Consider the following 18004-nt stretch of genomic DNA (forward strand, 5'->3'; position numbering starts at 1 on the left):
CAAACCTACGTTTCAAGCATTTGTAGACTTAGAGAAAGCTTTTGACAATGTTGACTGGAATACTCTCTTTCAAATTCTGAAGGTAGCATGGGTAAAATACAGGGAGCGAAAGGCTATTTACAATTGTACAGAAACCAGATGGCTGTTATAAAAGTCGAGGAACATGAAAGGGAAGCAGTGGTTAGGAAGGGAGTGAGACAGGTTTGTAGCCTATCCCCGATATTATTCAATCTGTATATTGAGCAAGCAGTAAAGGAAACAAAATAAAAATTCGGAGTAGGTATTAAAGTCCATGGAGGAGAAATAAAAACTTTGAGGACTTGGAAGAGCAGTTGAACGGAATGGATAGTGTCTTGAAAGGAGGGTATAAGATGAACATCAACAAAAGCAAAACGAGGATAATGGATTGTAGTCGAATTAAGTGGAGTGATGCTGAGGGAATTAGATTAGGAAATGAGACACTTAAAGTAGCAAATGAGTTTTGCTATTTGGGGAGCAAAATAACTGATGATGGTCGAAGTAGAGAGGATATAAAAGGTAGACTGGCAATGGCAAGGAAAGCGTTTCTGAAGAAGAGAAATTTGTTAACATCGAGTATAGATTTAAGTGTAAGGAAGTCATTTCTGAAAGTATTTGTATGGATTGTAGCCACGTATGGAAGTGAAACATGGACGATAAATCGTTTGGACAAGAAGAGAATAGAAGCTTTCGAAATGTGGTGCTACAGAAGAATGCAGAAGATTAGATGGGTATATCACATAACTCATGAAGAGGTATTGAATAGCACTGGGGAGAAGAGGAGTTTGTGACATAACTTGACAAGAAGAAGGGACCGGTTGGTAGGACATGTTCTGAGGCATCAAGGGATCACAAATTTAGCATTGGAGGGCAGCGTGGAGGGTAAAAATCGTACAGGGAGACCAAGAGATGAAAACACTAAGCAGATTCAGAAGGATGTAGGTTGCAGTAAGTACTGGGAGATGAAGAAAACTGTGAACATAAGGTTTTGACTTGGAGAATGTGTTGCAAAATCAGACTGCGAGAAAGTAACTTGAAAATGCCTATCTAGAGCTCTGCCTGTTTAAACATTCTCAATGGCAACAATGCTATCTGAATTCAACACTGCAAATCATTAAACTTTTGAAAAGATAAATTGTCCCTGTAAAAACTCAATGTCCCCTTTTTTACTGTTTAATTTTGGCTTACCGTTTGCACAATGGAAACCCCGTAACACTGCTCTAGTCTTGAAAGCGTGTCGTATTTGCTGAGCTAGGCTACAACAAAGTACCGAGATCATACTTGGTTCATACCAAATCTGAATAAGTAAACTATGATAACTCATATTTTGGCATGGGCTTTGTATGCGGACAATGACTTGGATAAATTAAAACATCATATGTAATTAGTTTTCTGGTTGGGGAAGCAGTATATTGAAGAATTGTCTCCTTTCTTCATAAACATTAATACTCACACTCACACACAAACACTCACTCACACACTCACACACACACACACACACACACACACACACACACACACACACACACATAAAAAATTACGTTGCATGAGTGGACAAACGTATAACATCGAATGAGATCTTTCCAAAAATGCAACTCGTAAAACTGACATTAAACATTCAACAGTTATCCCTACTCCCAAATTCAAACTGAAAATTGTGCATGGTTGTTTATCATTGCCTATACTCAAGTCTCTGGCTGTCTGAATCAAGAATTCCTAACTACAAGCTGCCATAATAAAGCACAAAATTTAAATCAATGACCTTAAATTAAATCCTTTTCTATTACTCATAAAAATAATCATAATAAAGTATTCTTCTGAAAATGCTACAATCTCTTTCCTCATCTCAACAGTAAAACAACATGTTCTATTCCCTCAGATTATAACTGCAACCGTATCAGGCGGCCTACGCCGTACCACAACTCATGACACACCACTAAAAACTACTGTCTCTCCTCACCTCATGATTAACAGTGCGCATCATCTTCAGCGTATCTTACAAAATAGAGATGATCCTAGCAGACATCCAGGCAGCACAGCATCTCCAATGAAACTCTGCGCTTGTAATTCCAAACAGTACAAAGGCGCTTACGCGTTCATGATATCCAAATACTAGAGGAATGCTCATGAAATTATCCACAGCTCCCTGTCAACTGCTACTATGAAACGAGAAGGTTGGCATTGCCGAGGAAGTCGAAGTGAGCTGTATTAAACCAGTCATAAGGCTGATGGGAAAAAAAATCTCCAAAAATGGAAAGGGCTTTCTCGGACAATCTGTAGGGCAAAAGTAGTGGCACTGTCGCGTTGATTAGTGGCTGTTTTAAGTTCTTCTCTCCTGAGAATAAAAAAAATTCACAGAATTTTTTTGCTTCCATATTTTCCAGTAAACTGATAAACAAGCACTACACAAATGCAAATGAAACATTTTTTGATTGTTCAGTAAGGCATAGCGTAAGTCCACAAATGTGGACCCCATTTCTCACTTATGAAAATGTAGTTCAATTTGCATAGTATTTTATCCCCAATTCTTAAAAAAAATATTATTCAGTGGTATCTATATTTTGTTTGAAACAGTTAACAGTACATGATAATCGACACAGACAATAGAATTCTTAGTGTTGATGTTGTATTATATGAATTCCAATACAGGTTCTTGTTAATGCTCTACAGCAACTACATAAATACAAGAAAATAATAATATACAATAATTTCTGCCAAGTAATAATTTGCTACTTCAGTAAATAAATCTTTACGTTTTATAATAAATTTCAGCACAATTATTTTTCGCAGTACATCAATTAGTTTCACATTTGACGCACATGTCTCGCTTGTCTTGGAACTGCAGCCAGGTTTCCCGCATTTTGAGAGATTCCTTGCCCGAACAAATTTTTGTAATTGACCAACATATTAAAGCCTAACTTCTGGAACTTGTTGCAGCACAGCTCTTTTTGGTTTTTACTCACGTTTTCTACATCACTTACATATTCGCAGTCAGAGAAAGTCACTGTACAAAGACGTCCTCTTCTCCTTGCTACTTGCACAATAGCTTCACATTAATATGGTTTACCAGTTAGGACAGTTTCACCAAGCTCAGAAGGTCAATCTTAAGTAAAAACAGAGAATTCATCATCTTCTCATTCAGATAATTCCGCATTGCTGTCATTAAGCAGAGCTTTTCTTTGCTCATCAGTTAATATTTCAAATGTTTTTTATTCCAGTCTTTGATCATAATATCCGAGTTATAAAACTGCTGCGGAAGCAAAGGGAACTTCACAGCAAACATAAACATAGCCAAAGCCTTGCAGACAAACATAAATTACGCGAAGCGAAATGTAATGTGAGGAGGGCTATGCGAGAGGCGTTCAATGAATTCGAAAGTAAAGTTCTATGTACTGACTTGGCAGAAAATCCTAAGAAATTTTGGTCCTTTGTCAAAGCGGTAGGTGGATCAAAACAAAATGTCCAGACAATCTCTGACCAAAATGGTACTGACACAGAGGATGACAGACTAAAGGCCGAAATACTGGTTTCTGAGCAAAGTTACAAAAAACTGGAATCAATATGACAATACGGGTGATTTGTTGTAGTATTCGACCACTTATCACTTTTCGAGAAAAGCAACGATCGGTGGATGGAGTAAGATTTGTTTTATTTGCCTATTTACTTTAATTTTTTCATTCTATGTATTTTTCTACATTTATTACAGGAAATAATTGTAATAAAAACTGAGAATCGTTTGTTTTTTCAGAAACCAACTACTTTGAGCGTTTTCAACAGTCAAGTTACACCAGCAGCGAAAAAAAACGATATGACCGAAAACCTGTTGTTTCAGCCCTGACCTCCATCCCTAGTTCCACGATATTGGAAAAATATGCATATTTACGCAGAAAGACAATAGTGAATGAGGGGACGAAGAAGTTGAGTCCTGCTGGGATAGTTTATCGGTAGCAGATATTCTGCAGTGACGTTGCATGAGGATTCCAGGAATGGCTCCTGATCTACTACCTATCCGCCAGGGTACTCTTCACAATATATTTGGTGGCAAGGCTGTAAAGACGCTGATTTACTTTGCGAGACCGGTCATTCGGAAAGCTACATTTTGCTTATGCACCCGCAGGCATACTGTAGTTGTCAGCATCTGGTGTGCCGATAGGCCACGCGTACTCCTCGAGTGTTTCCGGGAAGAGCGTCCCACGTCCCACACGCGGCGGCGTGGAGGAGGCGGGGGCGGCGCGCATGCCCCCAGCTGGCGGCTGGCAGCTATAAAGGGGGGCGCACGGCGCCGCCACGCCACAACACGCCGACGCCACCGACGCCGCAGCCGACGCCGCCTCCGTTGCACCACGCTCCGACGTAGCCGCTCCACAGCCCGACTCACTGCAGAGCGACAGGTGAGGGGCTCACTGCCAGCTTCAGGTACCCCCACGCCTTCTCCCCCCATCCACCCGTTGGCCTCAAAAGATCATCATAAAGGGATTCTTGTGCTCCTAAAATATGCATTGCTTACTGCAGCGGGTGATGTTAAAATTCTGTCACGTATTCTACCATATGTGTGAAAATTCTTCGGTAAACATCGAGAAAATATGGAAGCATGTCGTGTGGTATTTTGGAAGGGAAAGTACAATACCATGTTAATCGTGTCGTCGTCCATGTTCTGCTAATGTCGATTAGCTGGTATGCGACATCTATCCATACGATGGTTTCTCTCACGTATTAATAACAGACCGATAAAGAATAACATATGACATCATTGTTTTATACACGATGACATGACAAATAGTTCGGCATCGTCATTCGCAAGATTCTTCATTCAAAAGATATATTTTACATAGTGAGTAACGTCTTTCAGTATCTTCCCTACGTACAACGTACACACATAACTTTTCTATGCACTCTAAAACCGAACAAGTTCGTTGCAGTAGTTATAAAGTGCATATAAGAATTATGTGTGAACATTTTCACGTAGGCAGAAAACTTAATACGTTAAGATGCCTAGCCACTAATCAAAACGTCTAACGTCATGCGACTGGAATTTTTTGTAGTCGTAGCAAAACATAATTTCAAACTTAATATTATGCTCATCTATTGTGCCACGACAGTGTCGCTTCGCTTCGTATCTTCAGCATTATAAGGGCCTAATGTAAATAGTTCAGAACAGACCAGTCTTTTTGACTTGAAACGAGGCAAGGAGACGAAACCACTACTCTCTCATCGTTAATCTTATCTTTTATACCTACCGACTCCTGAAGAAAATACACATTTATTAGACGTGAAAAGACACTTCTGTCTGCGCTATTCCCACGCTCTTTGAAAGGGAAGTACACCAATATAAATCATGTCGGTGTCGGGAGACGATGCGTATGAAAAACAGCCAATAATATGACATACATATGGGGACTGCTCACCAATACAACTCAGCTTGATACCCAATTATAATAAGTTGGCAATTCAAAAGTTTGGAAAAGGCGTTTTTTTAGGACTATGGCCGTTAACTTGCATTTTCACTCTACAACTCTTTTTGCGACTTAACAATTCTCTTAGGGAAGTACATGTTTCATTAAATAAATACAGTTACTGCAATGTGTTCTATTTATGTCTCACCATGTAATAATATTACTGATATGGAGTATTGAGTCATACATTTCTTTCTTTGCGAATCATCACGTGAGCCAGAGCTCCATAATCGTTAACCGTTGGTGCGAAACCAGATGTCCACTCTGTATTGGACAATTCTCACTAAGAATTCGTGATGTTCAAAAGTAGTTTGCCACAACTGTATGTGAAAAAGGAAAAAAATTATTTTCAAATTTATCTTTTGGCAGGAAAGATGCGGGCTATGTTATTTTCTATAGTGCACTACTCACAGAGAACTAGCTATTTTTATGATTAAATGAATGGATAGTTTCTAAAAAGCTTACATTTATTTCTGAATGTGAACGGCCGCTGTCCCTTAAACCTCCAGTCAGAAGGATGGGTATATAAATACTTTTACTTAAGGTGTGCTAGACATGACTTCATGACATTCATAAAAAGTAAAATAAGTGTAAGTCTGCAGCCAGGAAATATGCATTTATTTTCCTAAATAAAGTCGGCCCTTCACTGAAATTTACAAAACGACGTTTTATCCGCTGTAGCTATGCTCTTAGAGATAAAATTTGTTTATACCGTGAATTAAAGCGAGTTCCTTAGACTTGAGCAATCACTAGCTTCCTCGATGAAGACATTTACCCTTTAGTAGTGCATTTCAGTAACCGACACTGTAATATAGGAGCACCAAAGTTCGCATACAGGGCAAAGCAGTCAGAAACACTCTTTGTTGCCAACCTTTAGTAAACATCTGACAGTTTTGTCTGAGGGCGGTGCAGTATTGAAAAACTGATGAGAGTAATGTCGAACAAACTCGTATAAAAAAAGACAGGCTGAGATCTTCCCATATACAAATTATTAGCTCTAATTTATGTGAAACATACAACTATTGTCAGCTTTGTCTTGTGTTCCGAGCAACCTTCGGTATCTGCAACAGATACAAGTCAGACATGGAATCATGTAAACTGCGATAAAGCACCCGATTCGTCAACCTAAATGATTAAACAAAATCTTCGATTTGTAAATAAGATTGATGTTCAGTGTTTAAAATTATTTTCTGCGTTTGTTAATGTAACCATCCAAGCTGAGTTTCTGCTTTCCATTTAGAGCTTCAAAACATAGTCCTACATCCGTATGTTTTCTGTGTGTATTGACGTACGCCTCCTGTATCTCTGTTACATCTGAAATTTCGTCATTCAGCCTACAAGTGCAACATTTAAATTTAAATTCAGTTCTACATCAAGCGAACTAAAGTGTATTCCAATGACTCCTGTCATTCTTCCCTACTACTCACATTTTTACCTTTCTTTTACGTTCTGTCTGGCATCAGTTTGATTTTTCAGGACACTTTTCCCAGCGAATGGACAAATCATGGGTAACGGTGTATAATTATAGCGAGCGCAGGCACTTGCCTGCAGAGGTACAGCGACCATTAGAAATTACAATTGTAGAGCCACTACAAATCGCCATGTAACTTTTTCTTTATTTTACATGTTTCACGACACCAACTCGACTTCGCAACCATGGAAATACAACGCCTTACACCACCTTACAATAAGATAAACTTTACTTTCAACTTACAACATGATATATTATATTACGTGACCGAGGGGCACACGTTACAAAAATCGGGTTGTGTATAAGGACGCCGCCATACACAAAATGGAGTGATTTGGTCCAGTATAGTTGAAGTAAACTCTCTACGCTTCCTTTAACTCTGCTTCATGAAACGTTATGCAACACTATGCAAAAAAAATATATAAAAAATTTAAAAAAACTGGCCGGCCGTTGTGGCCAAGTGGTTGCGGTTGTAGGCGCTTCAGTCTGGAACCATGCGACCGCTACGGTCGCAGGTTCGAATCCTGTATCGGGCATGGATGTGTGTGATATCCTTAGGTTAGTTAGGTTTAAGTAGTTCTAAGTTCTAGGGGACTGATGACCTCGGATGTTAAGTCCCATACTGCTCACAGTCATTTTGAAAAATACTAGTATCACTAGACTACGGCAAATATCCGCCTCTTTTTCGGGCGTTCACGAAAGTTCCGTTGTTGTTTTTGTTGTGGTCTTCAGTCCTGAGACTGGTTTGATGCAGCTCTCCATGCTCCTCTATCCTGTGCAAGCTTCTTCATCTCCCAGTACCTACTGCAGCCTACATCCTTCTGAATCTGCTTAGTGTATTCATCTCTTGGTCTCCCTGTACGATTTTTACCCTCCACGCTGCCCTCCAGTACTAAATTTGTGATCCCTTGATGCCTCAGAACATGTCCTACCAACCGATCCCTTCTTCTAGTCAAGTTGTGCCACAAACTCCTCTTCTCCCAAATTCTATTCAATACCTCCTCATTAGTTATTTGATCTACCCATCTAATCTTCAGCATTCTTCTGTAGCACCACATTTCTCTTCTTGTCTAAACTATTTATCGTCCATGTTTCACTTCCATACAAATACTTTCAGAAACGACTTCCTGACACTTAAATCGGTACTCGATGTTAACAAATTTCTCTTCTTCAGAAACGCTTTCCTTGCCATTGCAAAGCCACATTTTATATCCACTCTACTTCGACCATCATCAGTCATTTTCCTCCCAAAAAAAACAAAACTCCTTTACTACTTTAAGTGTCTCATTTCCTAATCTAATTCCCTTAGCATCACCCGACTTAATTGGACTGCATTCCATACCTCATTTTGTTTTTGTTGATGTTCATCTTATACCCTCCTTTCAAGACACTGTCCATTCCGTTCAACTGCTGTTCCCAGTCCTTTGCTGTCTCTGACAGAATTACAATGTCATCAGATAGCCTCAAAATTTTTATTTCTTCTCCATGGATTTTAATACCTACTCCGAACTTTTCTTTTGTTTTCTTTACTGCTTGCTCAATATACAGATTGAATAGCATCGGGTAGAGGCTACAACCCTGTCACATTCCCTTCCCAACCACTGCTTCCCTTTCACGTCCCTCGACCCTTACAAATGCCATCTGCTATCTGTAAAAATTGTAAATAGTCTTTCGCTCCATGTATTTTACCCCTGCCACCTTCAGAATTGGAAAGAGAATTTGAAAGTTCTGTGCAATTTCAAATTTGTTACCTTCATGGGTATAAGCAAATACGTATATGTGAGAAGTATGTGTTTTACAAATAAATATGAATGTTGTAAACACCTTCCTCCCATGTACACTGCACTCTTAATAATTGTAAATGTAAGATGAATCGTGCAACCACGTATGAATGGCAAAATTAATTTGCGCTGTCAGTTTGGATGCCACTAATATCCTGTTACATGCATTACTTACGTATTAACGTCCGTAAATGTGGCAATTATAATTTTATTTTGCAATTTTACTGTGTCTCTCTACAATTACTTCAATAACTGGGTATGCTTTTCAGGCTTGTAAGAGTGAACACCCGAAAATAATGTGAATATTTTCCATAGTTTACATAGCTTTACGTAAGGCTTTGTGAGATAGTTTCAACGAAGGTGCATATCGATAGGCCTTTATTCGCTCAACGGGAAAAGGTATGTCTTGCTGTTTAGTCTTAGAAGGCACGTGATCAGAGAGTTACATTAACCGTTCACAACTAAGTTATTCCATTTCATGTGTGACGGTGGTGCTACACACAGCTCGATTTTTGCAACGAGTGGCCCTCGGCCGCCTAATATAAGTTATTATGTTGTAACCTGAATCTGTTAATTCATCTTATTGCGTGGTGATACAATACATTGTATTTCCACACTCCTGAAGATGCTCGCGTTGATCGAGTGCGAAATAAAGAAGTTACATGCGACTTGTGGCGACTCTGCAGCATTAATTCATTTTTATATGTAAATGACGTTTCGATAAATGTTCTGTCACTTCCTTGTAGAGATTGTTTTTTCTATTGCAAATCGCGATTTAGGCCTTGCCATTTTCAAGAACCACAATGTTAAGGAAGATCAGACGTCTGTAAACGAAGTCATCTTGGAAATTTATTAAATTTTGCGTATTTTTATTCTTTAACCTCATAAATATCAGCTTTCCACGATTTTGACATCGAGCGTTCTGCTGTGGTATCTGCCTGAGAACTTTCTGCGTAATTATTAGAAAATATGTTTCTGGGTGGCCAAAAATCCTATACAATACATCTTCTCTAGGGTTTATCTCGAAGTACGTGGCTCACTTTTTTCATGATCCAGAAAATTAATTTTTTCTTAACATTCTGCCAGTATGTCCTACATGTGGCCACATCCGTCAGTTAATCCAAGCACCAAAAAAAAAACCATGTCAAGTAAATTTTTTTCTATTTGTCACGGTATTTTAGCTGTCCGTATAATGTATTCTCCGAGATGGAATTTGGGAAATAGCCCACAATTGACCTAAATGAGCATGGAAAACCGCTCAAACACCAAACAGCTGACCGCTGCGCCAGACCAACGGTCGTTAATCCGTCGCGCGCATTTGACATGGAAGTCACACCCCCACCCCCCCCACCCCCCCCCCCCACCCCCACCCCCACCCATCACGCATGTTAGCGCGCAGTGCGTTGAACTAACCGAGCAAATCGTCAGTATCCAAAACACCGTTCAGAAAAATAAAATTGTGAACTTAGCTGGAGAGCAGGAAACATATGGGCTGGACGAAAACGTGGAAAAACACGGCGAGCAATGCATGCTTGAACGTAAATGCAGACGATAGCCGAGTTCGCAGGTTGCGCTGTTGTATTTGACCACGAACAGCACGTCCACAGTGCCCTAAGCAAAAGTGTCAGTCGTTTTCAGAACAGTGTCATGTGCTGTCGTGATTGCAGTAGGTCGGATCTAAGTCAGTTCGAAAGCGGAAAAATTATTGGTGCTCGTATGGTGGGTGTCCCGTAATCAAGGGCGCCGAATTGTTTGCTGTTTCTGGAGGCACTATATCGAAGATTTATACCGCATGCAGGGAAAGCAGTTAAACAAATGTTTCAAATGGCTCTGAGCACTATGAGACCTAACTTCTGCGGTCACCACTCCCCTAGAACTTAGAACTACTTAAACCTAACTAACCTAAGGACATCACACACATCCATGCCCGAGGCAGGATTCGAACCTGCGACCGTAGCAGCAGCGCGGTTCCGGACTGAAGCGCCTAGAACCACTCGGCCAAAACGCCGGCAGCAGTTAAACGTCATCCGCTAAAAAGGGGGACCGAGACGAACTTCCCCTCGTCGATTAGTACTTAAACATACATGAAAAGGAAGATGCAACTCTCAACATGTTTCGAGAAAATCAAGTTTGAAAATTTTAGACGAGGTCATACACTGATCAGCCTCAACTGGAACTCAGCACTGTGTTCCTCGAACTATTCCGTCACATTCCTGGACTTGTGGCATGGTGCATTATCCTGCCATTGCAGTCGGGAAAAATGATCGTCATGTAGGTGTGTACGTGGTCTGAAACCGGTGCACGATACTCGTTGGCTGTCACGGTGCATTGCACGAGCTCAATGGGACCCAGGGATGCCCACGTGAATGTTCCCCAGAGAAAAATGGTGCCGACGCCAGCTTGTCTCCGTCCCGCAGCACAGGTGTGAAGGAGCTATTCCCCTGGAATTCTCGCCCTCCCATCGGCGTCACGAAGAAGGTGCCGGGATTCATCACATCACGAAACGCTCTGCCACTGCGCCAAGGACCATAGTTAGGAGTGTTCAGTGGAGTCACTGTTCAGACACACTTGTATTCTGTCCAGCATTAAAGTCTCTTGTTTGTTTCGCGACATTCGCCACCACGTTTCGTCCAGCCTACGACGGTCGACATCTGTAATTAAGAGTGGCCGCCCAACCCCACGACGTGTGGGCGTGGCTTCACCTTCGTTTCGCCACATCTTGAAGACAATCACCACAGCACGCCTCGGACAACGGACAATTCGCGCAGTTTCCGAAGTGCTCTTGCCGAGTCTTCGCGCCATCACAATCTGTCCAATCTGTCCTCGGTCCAACGCAGATAGATCATGCGCCTTCCTCATTGGACACACAGACAGCACTGTCACTGATATTACATGCACCTTGTGTGTGTCTGACTAGCAGTCATTCTCTGCCGGGCGACGCAGCTATGCCTGGACGGATTTATATCGATAGTAGGTCTGTGGTAATAATGCTCTGATCAGAGCATACTTTGTAAGCTCGGAAGTGTTCATAGTATCCACAGCGGAGCGAGCAAGCGCCTAAAGACGAGATAACTGTATCGAGTCTCGTTAGCAGTCATGTTTCTTGATTTCATTCTCATGCATATGCAAAAGTTTGTCGTTCATTTTATGTTCTGTAAATCGCAATAATCATTGCTTTCCTTGTTTCTGCGGTTAGTATCATCGTGTTTCGTGCAATACTCCTTAGGTTACACATCACATTTGTTACAAATGTAGATATGGTAGTATAAATAATATGAGTAGAAAGTACTGATTCAATTAAACTTCCAGTTAATCCTTCTTCTGTTTCCAGTCTCCGTACAGAACACTTTTTTCTCCTTTTTCCAGGTTAAAGATTATGAAAATAATAAATGATCCATTACATATTGATAACCTGTAGAATATTAATAAATGTGTTGCTTGAATTACGTCCAAGTTAAGAAAATACAGGCAGCGAGATTCAAAACAGAGAGCTGTTGTTTATGAAACCAAGCGCTTATTCGCTGAGATGCGGACACCGGAAATAGGAGCGCCCATAGAAACTATATAATCATGCAAAAAAATTTCAAACTGTATTTTCTCAAAAACGGTTGAGAGCTGCGTCTTCATGTTTACATAAGTTGACAAATGGTTCAAATGGCTCTGAGCACTATGGGACTTAACATCTGAGGTCATCAGTCCCCTAGAATTTTTTTTTTGGTCATCAGTCTACTGATGTATACTGAAGATAAGGTGGATAGATCACGTAACTAATGAGGAGGTATTGAATAGGATTGGGGAGAAGAGAAGTTTGTGGCACAACTTGACTAGAAGAAGGGATCGGTTGGTAGGACATGTTTTGAGGCATCAAGGGATCACAAATTTAGCATTGGAGGGCAGCGTGGAGGGTAAAAATCGTAGAGGGAGACCGAGAGATGAGTACACTAAGCAGATTCAGAAGGATGTAGGTTGCAGTAGGTACTGGGAGATGAAGCAGCTTGCACAGGATAGAGTAGCATGGAGAGCTGCATCAAACCAGTCTCAGGACTGATGACAACAACAACAACAACAACAGTCTACTGACTGGTTTGATGCGGCCGGCCACGAATTCCTTTCTTGTGCTAACCTCTTCATCTCAGAGTAGCACTTGCAACCTACGTCCTCAATTATTTGCTTGACGTATTCCAATCTCTGTCTTCCTCTACAGTTTTTGCCCTCTACAGCTCCCTCTAGTACCATGCAAGTTATTCCCTTATGTCTTAGCAGATGTCCTATCATCCTGTCCCTTCTCCTTATCAGTGTTTTCCACATAGTCCTTTCCTCTCCGATTCTGCGTAGAACCTCCTCATTCCTTACCTTATCAGTCCACCTAATTTTCAACATTCGTCTATAGCACCACATCTCAAATGCTTCGATTCTCTTCTGTTCCGGTTTTCCCACAGTCCATGTTTCACTACCATACAATGCTGTACTCCAGAAGTACATCCTCAGAAATTTCTTCCTTAAATTAAGACCGGTATTTGATATTAGTAGACTTCTCTTGGCCAGAAATGCCTTTTTTGCCATAGCGAGCCTGCTTTTGATGTCCTCCTTGCTCCGTCCGTCATTGGTTATTTTACTGCCTAGGTAGCAGAATTCCTTAACTTCATTGACTTCATGACCATCAATGCTGATGTTAAGTTTCTCGCTGTTCTCATTTCTACTACTTCTCATTACCTTCGTCTTTCTCCGATTTACTTTCAAACCATACTGTGTACTCATTAGACTGTTCATTCCGTTCAGCAGATCATTTAATTCTTCTTCACTTTCACTCAGGATAGCAATGTCATCAGCGAATCGTATCATTGATATCCTTTCACCTTGTATTTTAATTCCACTCCTGAACCTTTCTTTTATTTCCATCATTGCTTCCTCGATGTACAGATTGAAGAGAAGGGGCGAAAAGGTTACAGCCTTGTCTTACTCCCTTCTTAATACGAGCACTTCGTTCTTGATCGTCCACTCTTCTTATTCACTCTTGGTTGTTGTACATATTGTATATGACCCGTCTCTCCCTATAGCTTACCTTAACTTTTTTCAGAATCTTGAACAGTTTGCACCATTTTATATTGTCGAACGCTTTTTCCAGGTCGACAAATCCTATGAACGTGTCTTGATTTTTCTTTAGCCCTGCTTCCATTATTAGCCGTAACGTCAGAATTGCCTCTCTCGTGCCTTTACTTTTCCTAAAGCCAAACTGATCGTCACCTAGCGCATTCTCAATTTTCTTTTCCATTCTTCTGTATATTATTCCTGTAAGCAGCTTCGATGCATGAGCTGTTAAGCTGATTGTGCGATAATTCTCGCACTTGTCAGCTCTTGCCGTCTTCGGAATTGTGTGGATGATGCTTTTCCGAAAGTCAGATGGTATGTCGCCAGACTCATATATTCTACACACCAACGTGAATAGTCGTTTTGTTGCCACTTCCCATAATGATTTTAGAAATTCTGATGGAATGTTATCTATCCCTTTTGCCTTAATTGACCGTAAGTCCTCCAAAGCTCTTTTAAATTTCAATTCTAATACTGGATCCCCTATCTCTTCTAAATCGACTCCTGTTTCTTCTTCTGTCACATCAGACAAATCTTCACCCTCATAGAGGCTTTCAATGTATTCTTCCCACCTATCTGCTCTCTCCTCTGCATTTAACAGTGGAATTCCCATTGCACTCTTAATGTTACCACCGTTGCTTTTAATGTCACCAAAGGTTGTTTTGACTTTCCTGTATGCTGAGTCTGTCCTTCGGACAATCATACCTTTTTCGATGTCTTCACATTTTTCCTGCAGCCATTTCGTCTTAGCTTCCCTGCACTTCCTATTTATTTCATTCCTCAGCGACTTGTATGTCTGTATTCCTGATTTCCCCGGAACATGTTTGTACTTCCTCCTTTCATCAATCAACTGAAGTATTTCTTCTGTTACCCATGGTTTCTTCGCAGCTACCTTCTTTGTACCTATGTTTTCCTTCCCAACTTCTGTGATGGCCCTTTTTAGAGACGTCCATTCCTCTTCAACTGTGTTGCCTACTGCGCTATTCCTTGTTGCTGTATCTATAGCGTTAGAGAACTTCAAACGTATCTCGTCATTCCTTAGAACTTCCGTATCCCACTTCTTAGCGTATTGATTCTTCCTGACTAATGTCTTGAACTTCAGCCTACTCTTATCACTACTATATTGTGATCTGAGTCTATATCTGCTCCTGGGTACTCCTTACAATCCAGTATCTGATTTCGGAATCTCTGTCTGACCATGATGTAATCTAATTGAAATCTTCCCGTACCTCTCGGCCTTTTCCAAGTATACCTCCTCCTCTTGAACAGGATATTCGCTATTACTAGCTGAAACTTGTTACAGAACTCAATTAGTCTTTCTCCTCTTTCATTCCTTGTCCCAAGCCCATATTCTCCTGTAACCTTTTCTTCTACTCTTTCCCCTACAACTGCATTCCAGTCGCCCATGACTATTAGATTTTCGTCCCCCTTTACATACTGCATTACCCTTTCAATATCCTCATACACCTTCTGTTCATCATAAGCTTGCGACGTCGGCATGTATACCTGAACTATCGTTGTCGGTGTTGGTCTGCTGAACTAATTAACTAACCTAAGGACATCACACACAGCCGTGTCCGAGACAGGATTCGAACCTGCGACCGTAGCGGTCGCGCGGTTCCAGACTGAAGCGCCTAGAACCACTCGGCCACACCGGCCGGCCATAAGGTGACAGTTGACCTCCTAGACCATGTCAATATGAATAAAATCGATGAGGGGAGGTTCGTGCGGTCTCGTTGAAAGTCGTAACGCGGACTAAAGTGTGTCTTGTCGTGGCGGACAGTCACTGAAGGGGATTTACAAGCAAGGTAGCATTCGACACCTGAAACCAAATTTTCAGAAACAGAACAGCAGAACACTTAAAGAAGAGTGAGGGAAAGTATCGAGCATACATATTGAAGGCGTTCATTTCTTTATTCACGTTAACTGGTTTTATAGAAGCTGTAGCAAATTTAAATGAGATGACCGGATACACACCGCCCCTAAACGAGACTAGCGCAATAACTCCCACACCGCCTCACCCAATGGCTTTATCACATATGTCAGCTTCGACGAATCTTCCTTTCCATTCCCAAGCATGATATGATGCTCTTGTGACTTACAACTTCGTTTTTATAAACAAAGACCAATCCAGTACCTGTTTGTGTTGTCCATATTAGCTAATGCCATTAGTTAAGCGTGTATTACTTGCTAATCTTTATTCAATACGCTTGCTTGTCAAATTTTTGTGTAGTCTAATTCTGCCACTTATCATTGCACACGTTCGTTACTAATGTATTGCGATAATTGCCCTGGTACCTACAGACGTACGTTATCGGCATGACTGCAAAACATCTTTCTGCGAAAAACATAAATATTTGTGCAGTTTTCTGCAAAGCTTATGAGTCATTAGTCCTAAGGTAAGTAAAACTAAATACAGGAGATGAAGCAAAAAGAAAATGGAGTTGTTTGACTGATGTAACATTCAGAACTGTGAGTTAAGATCCATCTGTCGTGTTTCAGATATTGGCTGCCTCTTGCCAGTTCTCACACACTTAAGGAGTATGTCAATTCTTCCAGTCATTGTGCGATTATAGGTCCCTTAATTTGAGTTTCAGCTTTTTGTGATTCACTATTGTAGCTGTAAATTCTTTTAAGCTTTGAAAAAAGTGCTGGCATATTTTCAGGGCTTAATACTATCTTTTTTTAAAAAAATAAACCGTTTCTGTAGACAAAGTTCGATCTTCTTGCGTTACAGTCGAATATGTACATGAGATTTTCGTTTTGATTTGGTTTGTGTTTACTGTATTGACTAATGACATCGTACGATATAATCTGTGATTGCTTATTGAAAAGTAGAAAGTACAAAATATTTAGAAACGGAAGTCCTGACATTGAATGTTTGTGTTTAATGAGTTTAATCAAACTATTCTTTCGGAACACGGTTTCTTGATTGTGTAGAACAACAAACGGTTTAGAATACGCCTAAAATGCGGTTAAGCAAACGTGTTCCAATCGAAAAATGTTTACACTAAGGACAACTACTATTTAGAACATAGTTTACAATGAAATGATCACTGCCGCCCAGTTCCGTACATTCTTAATCGCGTCGTGTGCTTTGGACTGGCAAATGAATAGAAATTAAACTGTGCCATCATTTTACACCCTGAATGGACTTGGCGTGAATTTATTTGCTGCGGAAGCGAATGAAAAATTGTAATCCAGCCAGTTTTCAGTAATAAAATTTCTATTCTCTCTGTAACAGTGTCTGCAACTGCAGCAAAAATAATCACTCACGAAATGAAGAGTACATTTATTATTCTTAACGGTTTATACAGCATTTTCTAGGTTACTGCAACATTCACAGTGTATTTTTTCTGTGATGAAGGAAATTACGATCACTCCCTCTTTTCTCTGTCACTTTCGCTTGCGACCTCAGTCCACGTCCCTGCAAGCAATGTGAGAAAGTCATTCTTACCCACGGATTGTGTTTCTGTGTTCCACGTCCCCGTTTTTCCTTGCTAAGCGTTCCCTCCTACGTTACAAAATCGAAATTATCAGTTTAACACATATTTATGAAAGAAAACACCCTAGTTTCGATATTCGCTGCATTAAGACCTAAGCTGTGTTTGCAGTCCCAAGTACTGAAAACACGGGTGCTACATAAATACAAACACTGTATACCCAACACAGTAAGTAAGCAAAGTGGCGCGGTGCTTTACAACAGCCTCGTAATCAGAAGTGTGGGAACTAAAATCTCCGTTCTGCTGGCCAACCTGAGTTCGATTACTCGTTAATTCCCTAAATCATTTCGGGTGAGTGCTTGACTACATTACCCCCTGCTGCCGAGCCTTCTCTGCAGGTCACTGAAGTTCATTTCAGAACTTCAGAATTGCAACCATTGCTCGTAATTACCCCTTTATCCACTAAATATTGCCTCTCATCCGTGCTAAAACTTAGCAGCACTGCCTGACACTATGGTAGCTGTCACAGCATGGAACCATCATGTGATCAGATACGTGCTCTGTGCATGTTCAACGCGCCGCTAACAATGTTGTCACTACAGAAAAATCTTCTAATCTTAAGAATTGTTGTTTCAAAGTGGTCGGGTTTTGACGATTCTATAAGTGCTACCATGAGAATTCTTTTGAGACGTACCTACTTCCAGTTAGCATTCACCTCTTAAAAGGCACTCACAACATTTTCTTCTAAAT

The 18004-nt window shown here is 40.6% G+C and overlaps 1 protein-coding gene across 3 annotated transcripts in view; it reads left to right on the top strand.

The window, feature by feature from the left end:
- LOC126272508 (uncharacterized) overlaps positions 1 to 18004 on the top strand; it is a 457502-nt gene that overhangs the window by 225332 nt on the left and 214166 nt on the right. The window contains exon 1 of one of the 3 annotated variants that reach the window (XM_049975406.1): positions 4315 to 4409. The exons of the other annotated variants lie outside the window; for them this stretch is intronic. The gene's annotated coding sequence lies outside the window, so the exon portion shown is untranslated. Of the gene's footprint in view, positions 1 to 4314; positions 4410 to 18004 lie in introns of those variants that run through there. 3 annotated transcript variants of the gene reach the window in all.

Source organism: Schistocerca gregaria, chromosome 5, assembly GCF_023897955.1.
Source record: "Schistocerca gregaria isolate iqSchGreg1 chromosome 5, iqSchGreg1.2, whole genome shotgun sequence".
Classification (NCBI taxonomy): Eukaryota; Metazoa; Arthropoda; class Insecta; order Orthoptera; family Acrididae; genus Schistocerca; species Schistocerca gregaria.